The sequence below is a fragment of the Lathamus discolor genome, chromosome 1 (genome assembly GCF_037157495.1).
Source record: "Lathamus discolor isolate bLatDis1 chromosome 1, bLatDis1.hap1, whole genome shotgun sequence".
In the NCBI taxonomy this organism is placed as follows: Eukaryota; Metazoa; Chordata; class Aves; order Psittaciformes; family Psittacidae; genus Lathamus; species Lathamus discolor.
The window spans coordinates 150,900,660-150,920,652 of record NC_088884.1 but is presented as its reverse complement, the minus strand read 5'-3'; positions in this window follow the sequence as shown (position 1 = coordinate 150,920,652).

The window sequence follows — 19,993 nt, the reverse complement described above, 5'->3', positions numbered from 1 at the left end:
CTAATTATAAGTCTAGAGTCTTAACCACAAAGCCTAAGCATCCTCCCGAAACACACACACACCTCTGCACCTGCAATTCGATGTACAATTGATCAAAAGAAACAGGTGCATTTCAAGACATTCTGGGAGCCTGGCAATGCTCTATGATTAATATAAATTTTCTAAACAAGATCGCTGTTTTGAAAGCTGTCTCATTGGCAAATCAGAAATCCATGTTGAAAGTCAAGGACAAACATAATATAAATGGGCACAGTCTCCACCATGATTGCTGCTCGTTAATTTGCATAATTTGTTTATTGTTTGGTGTGTGTTTGTGTTTTTTAGGATGTCTGTTCAAGCCAAACCCTTGAGGCATCCACAGCAACAGTCTAATCTCTCCAAGGGCATAATTTATACTCTTAAAAGCCTCACAGTGAATAGCAGTATGAAACCAACTAAATTAGATGTGCACTGGAGTTCCATTCCCAGGACTGATGCAGGCTATACACAAGCTTAGGGAACTGGCAACTGACTATTTAACATATATTTCCTTATTAATAATCTATATATTAAAGTTTAAAAAAAAGGTTCCAACACAAAATCACACAGAGAAATTTAAATTTATACATCAATATTACTGACAGTGGGTCAAAGGGATACAAGCTTATAAATCCAATCAGTCTGTGCATTTAGGGTATGATTCCTAGAACTGCTTTCTATAATCCAAAGAGTAAAGCACATGTTTAATTGAAAGGAATGTCACAGTCCTGCTCTGTATCATGAAAGTCAGGGGGACAACTCCTGATGTTAAATCACAAGCTTTCACTGTCTGACTCAGAGTGCTTAGCACTTTGCAGGAGTGAGTCCTTGATTACTGTTTTTCTTTACTGTCCAAATATTGACGCAAGGAAAATTCAATACATTATTATGAGGCAGATGTGGTTTTACTTCTAATGCAATTAGTTAAATAAAAAAACAGCTTAGATATCATCACATAGATGTCATTTCATTTCACATCAGCAACAATTTGGTCACTTGAGACCTCGCTTTTAGTATTGGGATCTTCATTTTATCACTAGTTTAGATATTTTCTGCTTCACAGCTGTCTCCCAATCAATCAGAAAGTATTTTGTATTTCCATCCTCTGAGAATCTTAAATTTTGATACTAACAGATACAACGACATACACTTCATGATTTTCACATGTTATTCATTTATTAATCCCAAGATGCAGACTTTTGGAGGGAGCCGAATACTGATTTCAAAATAAAATTGCTGCAAATTTTGTTTCATTTCTCAATTATGGCAGAGAAAAGATATTCTGCCAAGTTAGCTGAAAGTTAGCCTTCTTGTAAGAACTCAATGCATGCAGCTACTGTAAATGTGGAATATATGAACTTAGATGCAGATGTGATTCTTTTCAGTCTTCTGACAATGACATCTGGTTCTTACTTTTTTTTCTTTACATCCAATGACAACTGATATGGCTGAATTATGTATTTTTACATACTGCCTGCACTATTGCTTACGTTACAAAAACTGAAGAATTCATTTATGTTCCAGGTAAGATTTAATTGCTTTTATTTTATAAATTGTGTCTATCAAAGGAGAGCTCTGTGACATTCGCAGATAATTTTTATAAGGTACGATAGCAAAGGAGTGGTGAAAAAGAAGTTGACAAATAAAGCTTTTTCTGTTGTTGTTGTTCTTTTGGATATAATATTCAATAGCTGGGTCAACAATGAACCCACATACTCCTATGTGAGTACAGAAACTGATCCTCAAAGGTGGTGAATGCTTTAAGGGTTAGGACATATGAAATGAATTATTAACATCCTGAAATGAGCAGAAGGCATTTTCTCAAGTGCAGTAATATGGGTTAAATAATGAAGATATCTGCAAGGCTCCAAACAGGAGTCACAGCTGATGATCCGTACTGTCAGAACCAAGTGCTGCCTGAAACATTCGCAGGACCAAGTTCATTGTGTGCGCCTTGCACTTTACACCCACACTGCATGAACCTTGTCAGTAATTAATATAAAGTCTGACATGGACCTTGTAACTATGATGAACTATTAATGGTAGAGCACTTAAGCTAAACAATGTTATGGTGAAGAGAGGATGTTTGTTACTGCAGGATGATGATAAATTTTGTAAAATCATATTTAAGCTAAAGGGCAACTGAGCTCCCTAAAAGTTCCTATTGGTCCTGATCTAGTAAGAGATGAGGAACACAGCTGGAATAGCCCACAGATCATTTCTGGGCAGTTTAAATGCCTTTACTTCTCAGGTAACTAAGAAAAATTTTATATGCATCCAGGTCTTATCATGAGATTGGGCTGGGATTCCTCTACAAGGGGCTAGTGACACAAAGCTGCTACTAATATCGCAGGTGCTCAGATAATTTTATGTGTTAGGAATGCCAGTGTAAGAGGAAAACATGGTTCAGGTTTTACACTTTTGTCCCTACTTAGGCCAGAGAGAGAAGAAAAAAAAAAAAAAAAGCAAAGCAAAAAGTGTGTCTGATGGCTCTTCTGGAGCTAATGGAATTAAAGTATTGATCAAGGACTTTTGGTCCATGCTTGACAACAGCTCAGACACCACTGTTTTATAATAAGGTGTTTGTGCAGGTGCTATTTCCCCAGGCAGCATATTCCCTCTAGATGTACATCTTAATGTGCAGTCTGAGAGAGCTGGTCTTGGATTCATATCTAATATTTATCCTATAAAGCTAAACTTGTATCTGATCATTCTGTCTTGAGATAACATCTATTTTTCACTGCCATTTTCTCATCCTGGCACGGTTGGAATTTTGTGAGGAGAAACAGATTCTGTAGGCACAGCTATATGAGAAAGATGGAAAAAGTCCTTCGTATTGCCTAGGCAACAGTCAGCTACATTTCAAGGGTTTTCAGTCTCATGCCTTTACACTCACACTTACAGTACAATCTTCAAAGGTGTTTCATAACAGTTATTTTCAGCCATTATACCCAGTGGAAGTCGTAAATGGCATAATTAGTCATTATAAGTTTGTCCTTTTCAGAGGTGCCTTACACACTTCAGTGCTCAAGAAAGAGTAATACAATAGTAATATAGTATGAAAGTCAAACTGTACTTGGTCATCTGTTGCTGATTTTCATATACTTATGCACAAAACTGTGTCTGATTTAAGACAGTGTTTAGCATTGAAATGTTCTCATTTTTTTTTTTGTTCAATCTGAGAAGAAAAAACAGCCCACAAAATTTCTTCTAGCAGTAATTTGCTTATTTCCTGCACATTTGTAGCATGACATGGTGATGTTACAAGGAGACACACATATTGCAATATAATTACTAAGGCTATGTTATAAGAAATTACCATTCATAGAAAAACAACATAGATTATTATCTTAGCAGTTGAAACAAAGCATCGAAGGGTAACTCAGGACTGCATGAAGCAGACTGCAGTCACAGTTTAAGCATTTTGGTGCTCATCAGCACCTCTCACAAAAGGCCAGAAAGCACCTGTGACTGTACTGGAGCTACCTCTGTAGCAAGAATCGTCTTGGATTCAGATGTTGTTTAAACAACCTGTGGCAGACCAACTGCAATATCTTTCTCAACCATTTAATTCCTAGTTGGCCAAATCATAGTGTTACCTTTTAAGTCCCTGTATTTGTCTCAGCTCTTCTGTAAAGAGGAATTATGACAGGAGAAACATCTAAACACCCAGAAGATCTTTCTTATGTAAAGTATGTGGAAATGTATGTTCTGGAAAGTCCTAATAATACCTTTGAAAGGGCATTACAATACATTACAATACAGTCTGTTGTGTTGATAATCCATGTGTTAATCAGTCCCTAAGTAATTGTTGACACCATAGAGTGCAGCAGCTCTGAAGGGAAATTGCAAGCACGTAGGTTACTTCTGCTGGAAACAGACTTAGCATTTAGAATATTTTCATTAGCCACTTTCCAACTCATTAACCTTTTTGTATCAGAAAAAATACTGATATCCAGCCAGGATGAACTCATGAATCATTTAATTTGTTTCAAGTCTGCCCCAATAATAGGAGAAAAACTGAAAGGAGACTCTCCTTTATTTTTATTTTAATTTTAATTTATATTTTATTTTATTATTTTATTTTAATTTATTTTAATTGACTATCTTTGGCATAAATACAATGATAATTTTTCTTTAATTTAGTAGTAATTAAAGTTCACATTTCAAAAGTAGCCTTACAAATTTGGGTAAAAACTTTACAGAGATACCAGAAGACAGTACTTCCAACTTGTTAATCAAAGAGCAACTCTCCAGAATCATGTAGCAAGGGGGAAAAAGTGGCAAGCATCATGTCTGAATGAAAGCAGAAGGCATTTTACTTTAGCAGAAGGTAATTATTCACAGTGGAATGTATGAAGGACATCACCCTCTACTATAGCTGAAAAGTATTTCTTCAAAGATTCAAGCTCCCATGCAGGAGTAGGATGCATCTTCCTTTAACAAAACAGAAAACTCTCCAACAGTAAAATGTTCCCAATGTCATGTTGCACTTGTGACAGAGCAGTGTTGCCAATTGAATCACTGATACTGCGTTTTGTACTGTGACAGAGCAGTGTTGCCAATTGAATCACTGATACTGCGTTTTGTACTACGAATCTGCTCACTGAAACCTCATCTGCTAATTTTACACAGACTCTATGTAATTTGTCTTGCTGTAATGCTCTAGGGATTTGTCCTGGGCAATAAGAGAGGAAAATACAACTGAACAATACCTTCAGTACAGGTGCTTACAGCCTGGAGAGGGTGTGCAATCTTCAAAGACATGCTCCTGGCTATGATGAAGATTATTCACTCTGAGTTGTAGCTGGGAAGCAAAGAAAGAACCTCAAGAAAGAATGAAACTGGCAAGTAAAGATGAGGTGAAAGTCAGAGTACTGAGAAAACTGTTCAGTCTTTAACTGGGGAATCACTGTTTAAGGCTGGAGTAAAATGGCACGGAAAATTCCCTTTACAGGTTATGATGCACTCTTCAGGAAGCTTTAGGAATTGTGTTATCTACTTCACTTATATACAGAGGTTAAACAGCTAGCTGTTAAAACTGAAGCTTGCCTCCTAGGCAGGAGGTTCATACTCAGCAGTTGGGCTTTTAAGGAATGTTTTCCAAAACATGCAATACTAAGAGCTTAAGCCCTTGTGCTGTGCGTCTAAGCCCATGCTGTTTGTAGCAGATGATGTTCATTCAGTAGTAAGTCCCACCGTCTTCCTTTTTTTGCAGAGCCCAGTCTAGTTCATGTGCTCTCAGAACATCCACGGTGTCAAGGTCTGGTGTTCTTAAGCACAGGACAAAGCAGATATTTAAGCACCTGAGGAGATGGAAGCCAAAAGCTTTCAAGAGTATTACTGTTAATACTCTACTGTTAATACTGTTCAAGATCTTATTATAGAGGAGAATTTTGGAACTTTTGGTCAAAATCCCAGCCTCTTTTTCAATCAGAACATTTAAATCATTTACTAAAGAATCTCTGGTTGCTCTAAATTCTCACTTGATTCCATTAAACAACACCCAGTTGTGGTTGTGACAAAGGGTGACACCAGTCATGCCAGGTGAGATCACATGAAAAAAATCCCCCCCTCATTTCACAGGAATTTTTGCAGAAATATTGTCTAGCCGCAGAGAAATGATAGACTGTGTTACTCACAGTTTTGATTTTACAGCATTGCCCCCAAATTGTCAAATCTCAAGAAAAAAAAGGAAAAGAAAGAAGGGAACCAGTAGTCCCTTTTTCTGTAAATAGTGTCAGGATTTGATTAGCTTGAAAGCTGAAGGAAAGATGCTTCAATATTTACAAACCAAATGCATTTACATTGTATGCTAGGAAACATTGCCAGATTTCACTTTGCTGGTCCTTTGTTAAGAAACATTTAGATTTGAGTCCATAAAGAAATTCACTGAACTTCAGAAAGTGTAAAATACACGGAATGTTATTCTGGTTTTCCTCAGGAGACTTTCCACATTTATAGCAAGAAGATACAGAGGATTTGGACAGAAGTGACCGAAAAATACACTGAATTAGATTTAGTTTTATGGGGATTTTAGGTCCTTAATTCCCATAGGTTTCTTGGGAAGCTAATAAATGCTTTCAGTATGTTAGGATCTCTCCATTAATGTATTTTAATACTATGGACCATTAGATCACATAACCTGTCCATTTGTGTTATACCAGATATAAAAATTTACCCAGTAACTCTTTTACTAAGCTTGTGCTTTGTGAATAAATATCTTTGGGGGAGAAAAAAAATAAATCCTTTCCGGACCTGAAGGCATCCACAGATAGAAGACCTACAACTTCATTTGATATGTACTCTACCTATTATTCATTCCCATGGCTAAATTATGCCCTTGATTTCTCAGCTGAATTTATGCAACATCAACATTCAGTCTTCAGCTAATTTTAGGCCTTTTGTCTACAGCTTTTTCAACACCTTTTAGACCCTAAGTTCTATCTTGGAGATAGTGTATGCTACCTTTTTTTAAATTAACTTTTGTCAGGTCATTCCTTGGATAAAATTGTTCATGCATTAAAATAAAAGTCATGTAAGAAGATTTCAACCTACAGGTTCTTCACAATGTAATCAGAAAAGCCATACATCTTGTTTATATATTGTGCACCAACCTGCTTATCCTCTCTGAATAAGCAACTTCTGAAGATGCAAGAGACATTGAAGATGCCTGTGCAAAAGTTTCTGGAGTGACGCTTAGGCTATTCATAGATATAGTCAAACACTTTACCTCTTGAACATTCTTGCCAATAAAATGCTCTTAGCCAAGTTAAGAAAAAAATATTTTAAAAGCACAGTGAAGCTCTATGGATACCCTCAAAGTAATATGTGGTATTTGTGTGCATATATTTCACAGACTGTTTAAACAGTCTACTATTTACTTATTTTTTCCTTATATCAGCACAGCTGTCAATGTCATTTGCCACAATCATGAGAAAGCATGTAGATACCCTGTCAAAAGAGCTAATTTGGACCTGAGATACTACTACCACTACTTTGCTCTGAAATGAAATATTGTGTGACAGTCTTGTTACATGCTAGTAGGAGTATCCCTCACTTAATCAGCAAAATGTTATACAGTTGAGCAGAGGCAGCAGGGTATTCCCCATGTCCGCTTACTCAAGGGGAATGTCACTGCTGGTTTGGTTAACTCTTTTGCCTTTGTAGCAGGGTCTCGATAACTTCTTTTTTATTCTTGTACAGGACATGTTACTACAGTTACCTTATCATAAACCAGGAAGGTGTCTAAGGAAATTGCTAAAGCACTTTGTGAGTATCTCATCATTTCAAAATAGCATGATTCTCAGTTTCAGCAGGAGCTTAAACCACGTGTAAAACATTTTGAGCAATAAAATTTGAAAGCATGACAGTAAAGTATACACTCGTCCTGCAGAAATTCCATACCAAGCTGCAGAAATTCCATGCCAAGCTGCAAAGTAAGTGCAAATTAGAAAATGCGTTGCATGTACGTTTTTCTCTATTATGTTTTTTAGAAAGATCTTTTCTTCCGTCCATTAAGAAATATCATAGTTTTAAGTGCTATGGAAAATAATGTGCATAATGGAAGAATTTCAGCCACAGGCTTCTCTAGTTACCTTCTTTAGTGGCGTTTTTAAGTTTCTTTGTTCTTTTTTCCCATCCTTAGCTGCCACCTCGTAGTCTTCTGTTAGCACTGGAAAAGCAGGCCAAGCTTGCCAATAGCATCACTTGAGTGACAGGCTGTGAAAATTTAAACACCCCACAAAAACATCCTTTTCCTCTGGAAAAATGGAATTTGACATCTTTATATTTTGGGGGGTTCTGAGGTAAACTCTGCTCCATGGAGCATAAGGCAATGGGCAGTGATTTAGTCCAGCAGATATAAAAGGAGTTTTTATTCATACTTTCAGAAGTAAAAGTATTTGTTTTCTTGTTTTCTTTTTTTTTTTTTTAAATACTGCTTTGCTGTTTTCCCAAGGCACTTGTAGATTTCTAATTTTCATGTTGATGAAGTAGCCAGCATTTATGTTTTTCTATTAATATATAACTTATACACAGGACGCTTGGCAATAAGAGAAATATTCACTATTTTTTAACCTAAAGATTTGACTTCAACTGCTAGATACCTGCATTTGTCAATTATAACTTGTTAACTCAGGCAAGACATTTCCTGAGATATTTTTAAAACAATATCCAATGGGAAAATGTCATTTCTGAATTATTTTTTTCTCTTGCCCAAAATATGTCAAGTACAAGAAAAGAATTGCAAAAGTTGCATTGATCAGATCAAGAATGAATTTCCTTATGAAAAAATAAAAAAATCTGTTGCCAGATTTTTACATCACATACAGAAAAATGCATTGTAAAGTCCTGCTTTTTCTGGTTCAGAAGAAGACCTTGAGGCCATTTCCTGCCTCAGCCTCCCATGCTTTAAACTAGGAAGTACCTTCTGACTTTTCTAACACATCTTTTGCTCAAAATTATTTTAACGTATTTTTAATTCAAAATGAAAACAAGTTTTTAAAATCTTTGTTTAAAATCTATCTTTTTTTGTTGAAAGAATAACTGTTCTCTGGAAAACCCCAGTTTAAAAAAAGTCATTATAGCTACACAGTAAGATTGCCCTGGAAAGGATATTTCTGTGCTCCAACAACAATTGACTGCACCTACTGTACACTGCAGTAAAACAAAAGCCCTTTTCCTTTCTTGTATTTTGTAGTGGAATTCATCTTTCATCTTAGTTACTAAATACACTAAATCCAGAGAGTCACATCACTCTCTGAAAAAGGAGGGCTCCTATTTCTCTTAAGTGATTTTTAAGAGAGTATGTTAGGATTTATACAATATCTACCCCTCAAAAGTAATTTACTATGAAACAATCCATTGGAATTCACTGTACAGTCTTACCTGGAAAAAAAAAATAAATCCCACTTTCTAATCTCAGCATCTCCTCAATGTCTTTTGTTCTTTTAAAACCAAATGCTCTCTCAAATCATGTGGGACAGGCTTCTCTCTTGACACCTCACTCATAAATTCACAGCACCACCACCGAGTTCAAGAATGTGATATATCTGGATTCAACAGAATCAGCCTAGATCTTTACTGGTGAAATATAACCAAATTTTTCCTTAACTGTGATTAAAGGACAAGGTGATACTGAGCATATTCCTTCTCCCTCTTCCATTGACTTCAATCCCTTTGAGAGCTGTGTGCATCTATCAGCAGTTTTAATACATCTAGTTTGAACAAACTGTTCAGGTTGATGGGAGGAAGGAACAAAGGCTTATATATATATATATGTATGTATGTAAAGGTTTATACATATATATACATATACATATATATAAAGACATTGAGATGAGGAGCACCAGTATAAATTAGTCCAGAATACCTCAGGCAAAGATCTTCTGCATTCTCTCTGTGCTAAATACTTATTTCCAGGAGACATTTAAATTCCAAACAGCTCAGGATTAGGTGTTACTTTAGAGACATTCTCCGAAGCAGTGTCAGTGTTGAGGAAGTCCAGTATTTTCGTTACAGTACAGAACTGTTGAGGGGATAGGAGAGTCACTCCAAAACCACCAAATCCAAGTATAGCCTTTTTCCTGGCTTCTATGAGGAGAGCCCATCTCCCTACAGGTATGTGCACCTTGAAGAGAAATTGCCGTACAATCCCTTCTGCATGAAGTGCATCTATTCTTCCTTTTTGGCAATTAGTGCAAAGTTTGGGGCTCTTGCTCTGATGCTGGCTGGACTAGTTTAATAACAGCCTGCAGTGTTTATTAGCAGAGAGAAACAGTTATGTCTCCAGCATTCCCGAGAGTTGGGTTTGCCAGAAATTCCTGATCACACAACAGACTTCAACATTCCTCTTTTAAGACATGAACAAACAACTGAACCTACTGAGAGTACCCTTTGTCAGAGCTTAGTAGTGCTTTTGTAATAAAACACGGATGATTTATAATATGTTTACATGTGAGACATATTTGGCATATAAAGCAGTTGCAGCACAAGATTCTTGGGTGCCAGAAAGAGGTTTATTGTGATTTCATAACAAAGATCATCTGTTACTGCTCAGAACAGTCAGGGAACTTTTCTGTACAGCACTAAACCAATAAGATATTCTCACTGGTTAATATAGCCACAACCTACTTGTCAGGGTGTACAGCAAAACCACAATAACTTCGGTTGTTCAGCCATGAGACAAATCCCCACGAATTGCTGCCAGCTGAAGAGCAACAGCCTAACAACAGCTACATCCATGTTATGGCTGGAATAATTCATTTGTGTATACACAAAGTTTGCGAACAGATTTTGCGAGCCAAAAAGTCTTACCTACCTAGTGGAAACACTGCCAAGAAAGGGGTGGCTGCCGTAGCACCACCATTCTCTCAGGACAGTACACCTTCCAGGATCATCTAATTTGGCTAGGCAAAGACTGCCTAAGCAAGGGATTAGGCACTCTTTTTCTGCCCCAGACTTATTTTTAATTCTCCATTAGTTAGCTGAATACTTGCAGGTATTTCTTAAGTCTTTCTACCCTTGCACCATGCAGATTGATTACAGAGCCAACCACCCACATTAAATCAGCCACATTCAGTGAATCAGGTGAGGTGAAGGAGTGATCATCACAAAAGGGGGCTGGGAGGAGGCAATACTCAAACAAATATATAGAAATCTTACTTTTTCATTCTTTTCCTTTTTGCCACTTACAATGTTACAGCAGTAGTTCCTCCACTGTCTTTTTCTGTGTATTTAACTCTTCCAATATCCTAACAGAGCTGCATCAGGGAAGCAGATTGATCACGCCCAGATGTCAAGCTGAGCATCCAGGTGAATGGTTAATTCTATAGGTTATTTACACAACTGCTCCCCCCTCAACAAAGACTGCTAGAATGAAGAATTACAAAAAAGAAAGATACGTTTGACCTCACTGAGCTCTTGGTCATTTTTACTTTCTGGCTTACCTTTTCATTACTTCCTATAAACTTGCAACAATACACAATGTCACTAACAGCAGACCTGTAAGACAAGAAAAACCATGCATCAGCCATCCCCAGAACCAAAATCTGTTTGAAATGAGCTTGAGGGAAAACACTTGTAATGCAGGCCATAATCACATTTCTCAAGTAAAATACGGACTAACAGAATAAGTGACTTGATGACAGAGAAGAATTCATGCTGACAAAATTACTTTTGCAATGTTCACCCAAAAGAATAAGAAAAAAATCCCCAATCCTGGGGGATAAAAACCACTGATCATTTTCACAAGTTTCATCTGCTGTGTTTCATATATTATTTGTGTTACTCCTTCCTCTGTATTTATATATAAAACATACAAAAAAAAATTAAGCTTTTCCACCTTTCTGAGGAACAACAGAGGCCATAAATTTTGAACAGGAAGTACACTTTAAAATTATATTCATTTCTGTTGGCTGAATATACTTTGCATAACATTTTGAAACACAGCAACAAAGCATTAGAAACAAGCAATTATAAAAAAAGTGCAATATAGATTAAATCAGACTAACAAGGAAATAATTTATTACAGTCCATTTACATTCTAATTACATCAAAACTTTGTCCTTTGTTACTTATCAGTACTCAAATGGAAAGCAGTTAGTTTTGCTGCAGATATCAAAGCTGTGGTGAAAGAAAATATCAGTGCATATGATAATTCATACTATTTCCCTTTCACCTACAAAAGGAGTATTTAAACATTGTAGAATGACAGTTCAGCACACTCAAATGAACCCACAACATTCATTTATTGCCCTAAGGTAAATCACTCATCCTTCAACTAATCAGGTTTTACAGAGTCCTGCATTCAGTAAGTCGTATGTGTGAAGCATGTAGAATACAGGGCCTTCTATTCATAATACATACAACAGTTAAAATCAGTTTTATGCCAGCAATTAAAAAAGTAAATCACTGTGCTTTGCCAGCTTGCCTCAGGCACTGTCTCTTTATCAGCTGCCATAGACACTCATAATGTCAACTAAGAGTAAGAAGTAGGACTGACACCCAAATATTTCACTTAAGATCTAAATTCCACATTTCTTCTTAAAAAATAAGCCAAAGAGAGACTGACCAGAGAATAAGGACTTTACACCTCTGACTTCAGAATAAGCACTTTACACAAATGAATTCCCTGTGAAATTTCATACCAACTGTATATCATCTTTCAGGGGGAAAAATGCAAATAAAGGCTACATATTGTGTCCAGATTAGGACACAGCTCTAAGCTGTTGAGTCTGTTGCCAAATGCCTTAAATCTGAGCTATCAGAAAAACAGGGGAAGCATTTCATGAGAAATTTAGAAGCTGTTACTTCACAGACCAGTTTATTGCTTTCCTATTCACTTTAAACAGAATTTTTCCATGCTCCTTTTATAAACCTAAGGAACATTCTCAAGCAGGTCTGTCATTGTATTTATTTGAAAATCAGTGTTTTAAGACAATAATAGGAAGGCAGCAAGGGTAATAAAGTTTTAATATAACCATAATGGTAATTTTTGAGGTAAGAATTGTTTACTTGAAAAATTCAGATCCCTGTAAGTCCTTGTAAAACCAATTTTATTTCTTATTTTTAATGAACCCCAAAATTGAAGTAGTTTTCTAGCTCACCATTTCAGCACTGAGTACCAATAGCTAATGCAAGTGCCTCTGAGTGTCTGACTTAATAATTTTCATGGGATTTAATCACTTTTGAATCTAAATGTGATTTTTTTCGTAGCATTAATAAGAATGGCTCTTTGCTAAGCTATTGCAAACACAGAATAGCCTGTGGGAGGTTTAACACATCTGTCATGTTAGTAAAATTCTAGGACACTTTGGTGTCTGCCATGCTGCAACTTACTAAATTTCATCTCAGTTTGCTGTGGAACTTCTCCAACTTTGGATGAAAGTTATTCCGAAGAACACTCATTTGGCTTTAAAAATATACTCAGTGGCACTTGAATTTGCATCTGTTAAAATTCTGTGTGCTGAGTGTCATTCCTAAAATACCACAAAAGAATAAATTCATAGGAGAATCTTGGGGATTTAAGAGACCTACATTTTAGATGATCTTCTACATTGTGAAATATAGGCCATTCAAATTAGCCACCTCAGCATGAGGACAGCTAAGTGCTCAAAAACTGGGGGCTCAACATTCCTTGAACAGGGATTTAGATTGTCAGTGTGGTAGATACACTGAAGGTGAGGGTAATTTAAGCTGCATTTCTTGTTAGTATCCTAATGTTCTCAGAGATTCACAATACTAAGCTCTTTCTTTCAAATGCCAGGAACCTGTCAAGTTGTTTCAAACACAAGAGGAGTCAATAGTTCAGCACTGGGATTACTCACCATGAGTGCAGGAGCTGGATGCTACAAACTCAGCTGAGCAGCATCCCTGCATGGGGAATTCCTCAGTCGTGCTTTTCTGAGCTATTCCACTTCACCCAGAACACAGGACTCACCAGAAAGGCAAAGAAGCAGCAATGGCTTCTGTGGAGTACCTTCTTCCTTTAAAACACTGACCTCTCACAGATGAACTATACACCTTCCATACTTGCCTATTGCAAGCCAGCTAGCTTTCCTCCACCATCGCAAAAGGACACAATCCAACTAACCCTCCATCATCACAAATGGAAATAATAAGTTTTCCTCATTTGTGTCTTGCCCCTTCTTGCCTCTGCCCACCAGATCTTCCCCACCAGTTTGGAAAACACAGATTTTAGTGATTAGAATATTAATGGGCACAGAGGCAGAAAGCCAGTTCTTGCACCTCCAAGTGATTATCCTGAACTGAAAGCAATAGATTTAAGTGCATTTATTTTTTCTTGTTCCAGGCCAAGGCACTGTTAATTATTTCATGCCTGAGCACATCTGTTGGCTCAGGACTTCCAGGTAAAGTAGGTGAATATTTTGCAAACCTCGACAGAGCTTAAGCCCTCATCATCTGCCTAGTATCTCTATGCTGTGAAGACTTGTGTGGATATAAACATACACCAACAGCTTCCCCAGAAGAAAGCTGATGTAGAGGAAATTTTAGCCATCTGCAGAGTTAGGCACCAATTTTCTTCATGACAGTGGGTGTTTACAAAATTAACTAGCTGCCCTGTCAATCAGGCTCCCAACATCTCACTCAGATACTTACAAATGAGATAGTAGGACATCTCTATTGCAATTTGTGCACATGAAAGGTTCAGCTTCATTTAAATAATCAAACATAGCTGAAGAATGTTATTGTTCTACTTTTTCCCTGAAGATCCACATGGTCACATTCTTCATCTGCATAATTTGCCTGCATTTCCCTAATGACTGATGCAGGAACTGTCCTTACCAGAGGCATGCTCCTGGGAGCTGGGTTGTGCTCTTTGGCAGTGATTGAGATGTCTGGAATAAGAAAAAAGACTCTGTCAGTGATATAATACTCATGACATGTTCCATTTTCAGAACTTTTCCCCCCAAAGTCTCACAGTGAACGATGCAATTAAAATTTTGGAATTGCAAGGGTGGTGACTGAGTGCTCAATTTCTCATTTTCTCTGGCAGCTACTCAACTCCTTTGTCCAACTGTGGCAGGAGCCAAACAAATTGCAACTGAAATAAATTTTCCCCACGGCATTTCCATTTTATCAATACATGCTTCAGGTTCTGAGAACACATTAGCAGCATTGTGAGCTTCATGTACATTAGTTCAAATTATTTTCTTTGGGAAAAAAAAGGACTCAAACCAACTATCTAATTAGACCCAAAGACATGCAAAGGAAAATGGTGTTGAAGAGTATTCCTATCTCTTGAACATAAAAGTTCAACAAGATCAACTGAATTGTCTTTACAGCATTACTACATTTTTAACAGTATATTTTTGTGATAAAACTCTTATTCACTATTTCTTATTGTTTTAAAAATATTTAAATTCATGTTTTTGACAAAAATCTGTCGAATATCATAACTATTTAGAATATCACAATCATTTCAGAAGTTGGTAGTTTATTTAAGTAGCATCATCAATATATTTTTTTCAGAATTTGTAAGAATTATGTTTGTGTACTTTTAGTGCTCACAGATACAGTGTACAAGAGGAGCGGGCATTGAAACCTCTCTATAAATTCTGCTGAAAAGCATTCGAAGTTAATAACTTAGTCAAACATCAAAAGATAACAGTCCTAGGTGCTTTACTGAACAGAAAGGAGGCATTTCTATGCACACACATGACTAAATTCAGTGGACTTGGAGGAAAAAGCATTATTTATAGATTATTCAGAGTATCAGATTAGACAGAGAAAAGCAGCTTCCTGGATCATAAAATTCAGTCCACCTTTGTTAGTACTTGTAGTATAACCTGTTAATCATAGAATCATAGAATAGTTAGGGTTGGAAAGGACCTTAAGATCATCCGGTTCCAACCCCCCTGCCACGGCCAGGGACACCTCACATTAAACCATGTCACCCAAGGCTCTGTCCAGCCTGGCCTCGAACACCGCCAGGGATGGAGCATTCACAGCTTCCTTGGGCAACCCATTCCAGTGCCTCACAATCCTCACAGTAAAGAATTTCTTCCTTATATCCAATCTAAACATTCCTTGTTTAAGTTTGAACTCGTTTCCCTTGTCCTGTCACTACAGTCCCTAATGAAGAGTCCCTCCCCAGCATCCCTATAGGCCCCGTTTCAGGTACTGGAAGGCTGCTATGAGGTCTCCATGCAGCCTTCTCTTCTCCAGGCTGAACAGCCCCAACTTCCTCAGCCTATCTTCATATGGGAGGTGCTCCAGTCCCCTGATCATCCTCGTGGCCCTCCTCTGGACTTGTTCCAGCAGTTCCATGTCCCTTTTATGTTGAGGACACCAGAACTGCACACAATACTCCAGGTGAGGTCTCACAAGAGCAGAGTAGAGGGGCAGGATCACCTCCTTTGACCTTCTGGTCACTGTCCTTCTGATGCAGCCCAGGATACGGTTGGCTTTCTGGGCTGCAAGCGCACACTGCTGGCTCATGTCCATTTTCTCATTGACCAACACCCCCAAGTCCTTCTCTGCAGGGCTGCTCTGAATCTCTTCTTTTCCCAATCTGTAGCTGTGCCTGGGATTGCTCCAACCTAGGTGTAGGACCTTGCACTTGTCATAGTTAAAACTTCATAAGGTTGGCATCATCCCACCTTACAAGCGTGTCGAGGTCCCTCTGGATGACATTCCTTCCCAGTGCATCAACCGAAACATGCAGCTTGGTGTCATTGGCAAACTTGCTGAGGGCGCACTCAATCCCACTGTCCATGTCACCAACAAAGATGTCCAACAAGACCGGTCTCAACACTGATCCCTGAGGCACATCACTCGTTACTGGTCTCCAGCTGGACATTGAGCCATTGACCACAACTCTTTGTGCACTGCCATCCACCCAGTTCTTTATCCACCGAGTGGTCCACCTATGAAATTGATGTCTCTCCAATTTAGAGACAAGGATGTCATGTGGGACAGTGTCAAACGCTTTGCACAAGTCCAGGTAGATGACATCAACTGCTTTACCCTTGCCCATCAGTTCCATAGCCCCATCATAGAAGGCCACCAAATTGGTCAGGCAGGATTTCCCCTTAGTGAAGCCATGCTGGCTGTCACCAAGCACCTTGTTGTTTTTCATGTGCCTTAGCATGCCGTCCAGGAGAATCTGCTCCAAGATTTTACGAGGCACAGAGGAGAGACTGACTGGTCTGCAACTCCCCAGGTCATCTATTTTCCCTTTCTTGAAAATGGAGGTTCTATTTCCCTTTTTCTAGTCGTTGGGAACTTCACCTGACTGCCATGATTTTTAAAATATGATGGCCAGTGGCTTAGCAACTTCATTTTCCATCTCCTTCAGGACCAGTGAATGGATTTCATCAGGTCACATGGACTTGTGCATATTCAGGTTCTTAAGATGGTCTCGAACCAGATCCTCTCCTTCAGTGGGCCCAAGGTCTTCATTCTCACTGTCCCTGCATCTGCCTTCCAAGACTTGGGTGGTGTGGTCAGAGCTGTTGCCAGGGAAGACAGAGGCAAAGAAGTCATTAAGAACCTCAGCCTTCTCCAAATCCAGGGTAGCCAGTTCTCTTGATAGCTTCTGTAGGGGGCCTGCATTGTCCCTACTCTGTCTTTTATTTGCAGTGTACCTATAGAATCCCTTCCCATTATCTTTCACATCCGCAGCCAAGTTTAATTCTAACTGGACCTTAGTTTTCCTAGCCTGGTCCCTAGCTTCCTGGACAACATCCCTGTATTCTTCCCAGGCCTCCTGTCCCTTCTTCCACCTTTTATAAGCCTCTTTTTTCCTTCAAAGTTTCCTCAGCAGCACCTTATCCATCCAAGGAGGTCTCCTGGCCCTCCTGCTGCGCTTTCTTCTAGCTGTAATACAACACTCCTGAGTCCCCCTGCCCTCCAGGGCTGTATCCCATGGAACCTTACTAAGCAGGTTCCTGAAGAGGCCAAAGTCTGCTCTTTTGAAGTCCAGGGAATTGAGCTTGCTGCACGCTCTTCTCACTGTCCTGAGGATCTCAAATTCGACCACCTCATGATCCTGCATCCAAGGCTGCCCTGGAGCATCACATTTCCAACCAGCCCTTCCCTGTTGGTGAGCATGAGGTCAAGCATGGCACCTCTCCTTGTCGGCTCCTCTATTACTTGCAGAATAAAGTTGTCTTCCACACTACAGAGGAACCTCCTGGGTTACTTGTGCTGGGCCGTACCATCCCGCCAACAGATATCAGGGTGGTTGAAGTCCCCCCTGAGGACAAGGGCCTGCAAGCGTGAGGCTGTTCCTATCTTTCTATAGAGTGCTTCATCCAGAGAGTCCTCTTGATCAGGTGGTCTGTAACAGATCCCCACAGTAATGTCACCCATCGTTGTTCTCCCTTTAACCCTGTGTCATGGGTTCAGCAGTAGCAGTCATTTTTCTCCTTCTTAGTAGCTGGTGCAGTGCTGTGTTTTTGACTTTCAGCCTGGGAACAGCACTGATAACACCGATGTTTTCAGCTGTTGCTCAGTAATGTTTACTCCGACCAAGGACTTTCTGAGTCTCATGCTCTGCCAGGAAGGAGGGAAAGCCGTGAGGAAGCAGAGAAAGGACACCTCACCAAAACTAGCCAAAGAAGTATTCCATACCACAGCACGTCATGCCCACTATATAAACTGGGGCAGTAACCCAGAAGGGGGAGATCACTGCTCGGGTTGGCCTGGGTCTTGGTTGGCAGGTGGTGGGTGGTTGTATTCTCTTCCCTTGTTATTTCCCTTATCATTATTATTATCGGTGGTAGCAGTAGTGATTTGTGTTATACCTTAGTTACTGGACTGTTCTTATCTCAGCCCTTGGGAGTTACATTCTTTTGATTCACTTCCCCATCCCTCTGGGAGCATAGGGGAGGAAGAAAGGGAGTGATCAAGCGACTGTGTGGTTCTGGGTTGCCGTCTGGGCTTAAACCATGACATCCTGACCCACAAACTCTCTGTTGACTGCTCACCTGTCCCCAGACAGAGTTCCATACTCTCCAGCCTATCCCTAACATAAATAGCAACTCCCCCTCCCCACCTGCCAGGCCTGTCTTTTCTAAAGAGCCTGTAACATTCCATTCCAACACTCCAGTCACAGGAGCCATCTCACCATGTTTCTGTGATGCCTATTATATCATACCCCTGTAGACGTGCATACATCTTTAATACCTCTTGTTTGTTCCCCATGCTATGGGCATTTGTATAGAGGCATCTGAGCTGAGCTCCAAATTAAGCCTTCCAAATGAAACTTTTAAAGGTCCATCCTCAAATGATATAGATTTTTTGTCCATAGTATATATTAAAATGGTGTTATAGAATTTCACTGCAGTGATGATTAGAAACCTTCTTGCAATTTCCGCAATAAACACATGGGGGCAAATTTAATTCTGTTAGGTTGTGCTAATGTGTCCTCTTTTTTAACTCACTTCTCTAGTTTCTTTTTTCTAAACATGTTATCAAGAATAGCTTTCTAATTTCTAGTATCCTATGCTAAGGAAATGAAATTAGCTAGTAACTAATTAGATAGTAAGCAGTGATAGTTACTCTATTTGTCAGAATTCTCTAGTGATTGCTCCCAGTATTTGTTCCAGTTTAGTACATATATCTTGGTATGAAAAGAAGAGTATGCAGTATTATAGGTGTCATCCACAAGGCCTCATACCCTGAATGCTAGACACATTTTTTTTTTTTGCAATTCAATCTCTTTTTGCATTCATTGGACATTAAAAAATTTTCTCCATCCATTTAACAACTAATACAGCAAGGTTCTTCCCTGTTTCACAAGAATCAGGAACCCCCAGTTTTTAAATACTTTCTTTCACAATGCTGGTCTTAATCTCTCCAGTCTTCACCATCACTAATATTCCAGTCCTGTTTGTAACTAACTTAGATGTGCTCCTAAACACCAACAAGTGTAACTAAACTTCTACACCAAATTCACTTCTAAAAATATTGTATAAGGTTAACACCAAAAAGGAACTTCAGGGAACTCCATGAACCTAACAGTTCCTCAGTGTCTCAATTTATTGTCTTTTGCCAGCTAATCTGTTTCTCCATGCTGTCCTTAATTTTTTACTTCTTACTATATAAAGTTGTCTTAGGTTCAAATCTGCATTTCTGTAAAGTGGAAAATAATTTTTACCAGAGATACTTATCAGCTTAACCTAATAAAGCTGCAATGTATTGTATCTGCATCTTTTTAATTTCTATCCATATCCTTAAAAATTCTTTAATTTAAATTATTGGCTGTATTTACTGAGTTTAGACTAATGGGTATGTAGTGTCTTGATGGCTTCCTTACATTGCTTTAAACACAAATGTTCTATTTATTATGCTTCAGTCATACGGTACTAATTTAAATAAATTACTAGAGTTATTTAAAGCCTTTGCAGCCTGACTTGTGGTTTCATATGCTAAATCTTTCAGTCTTCCAGGATGGAGATATCTGCTCACTGCTTCCCTGTTTAAGTGCCTCAAACTTTTCACCTAA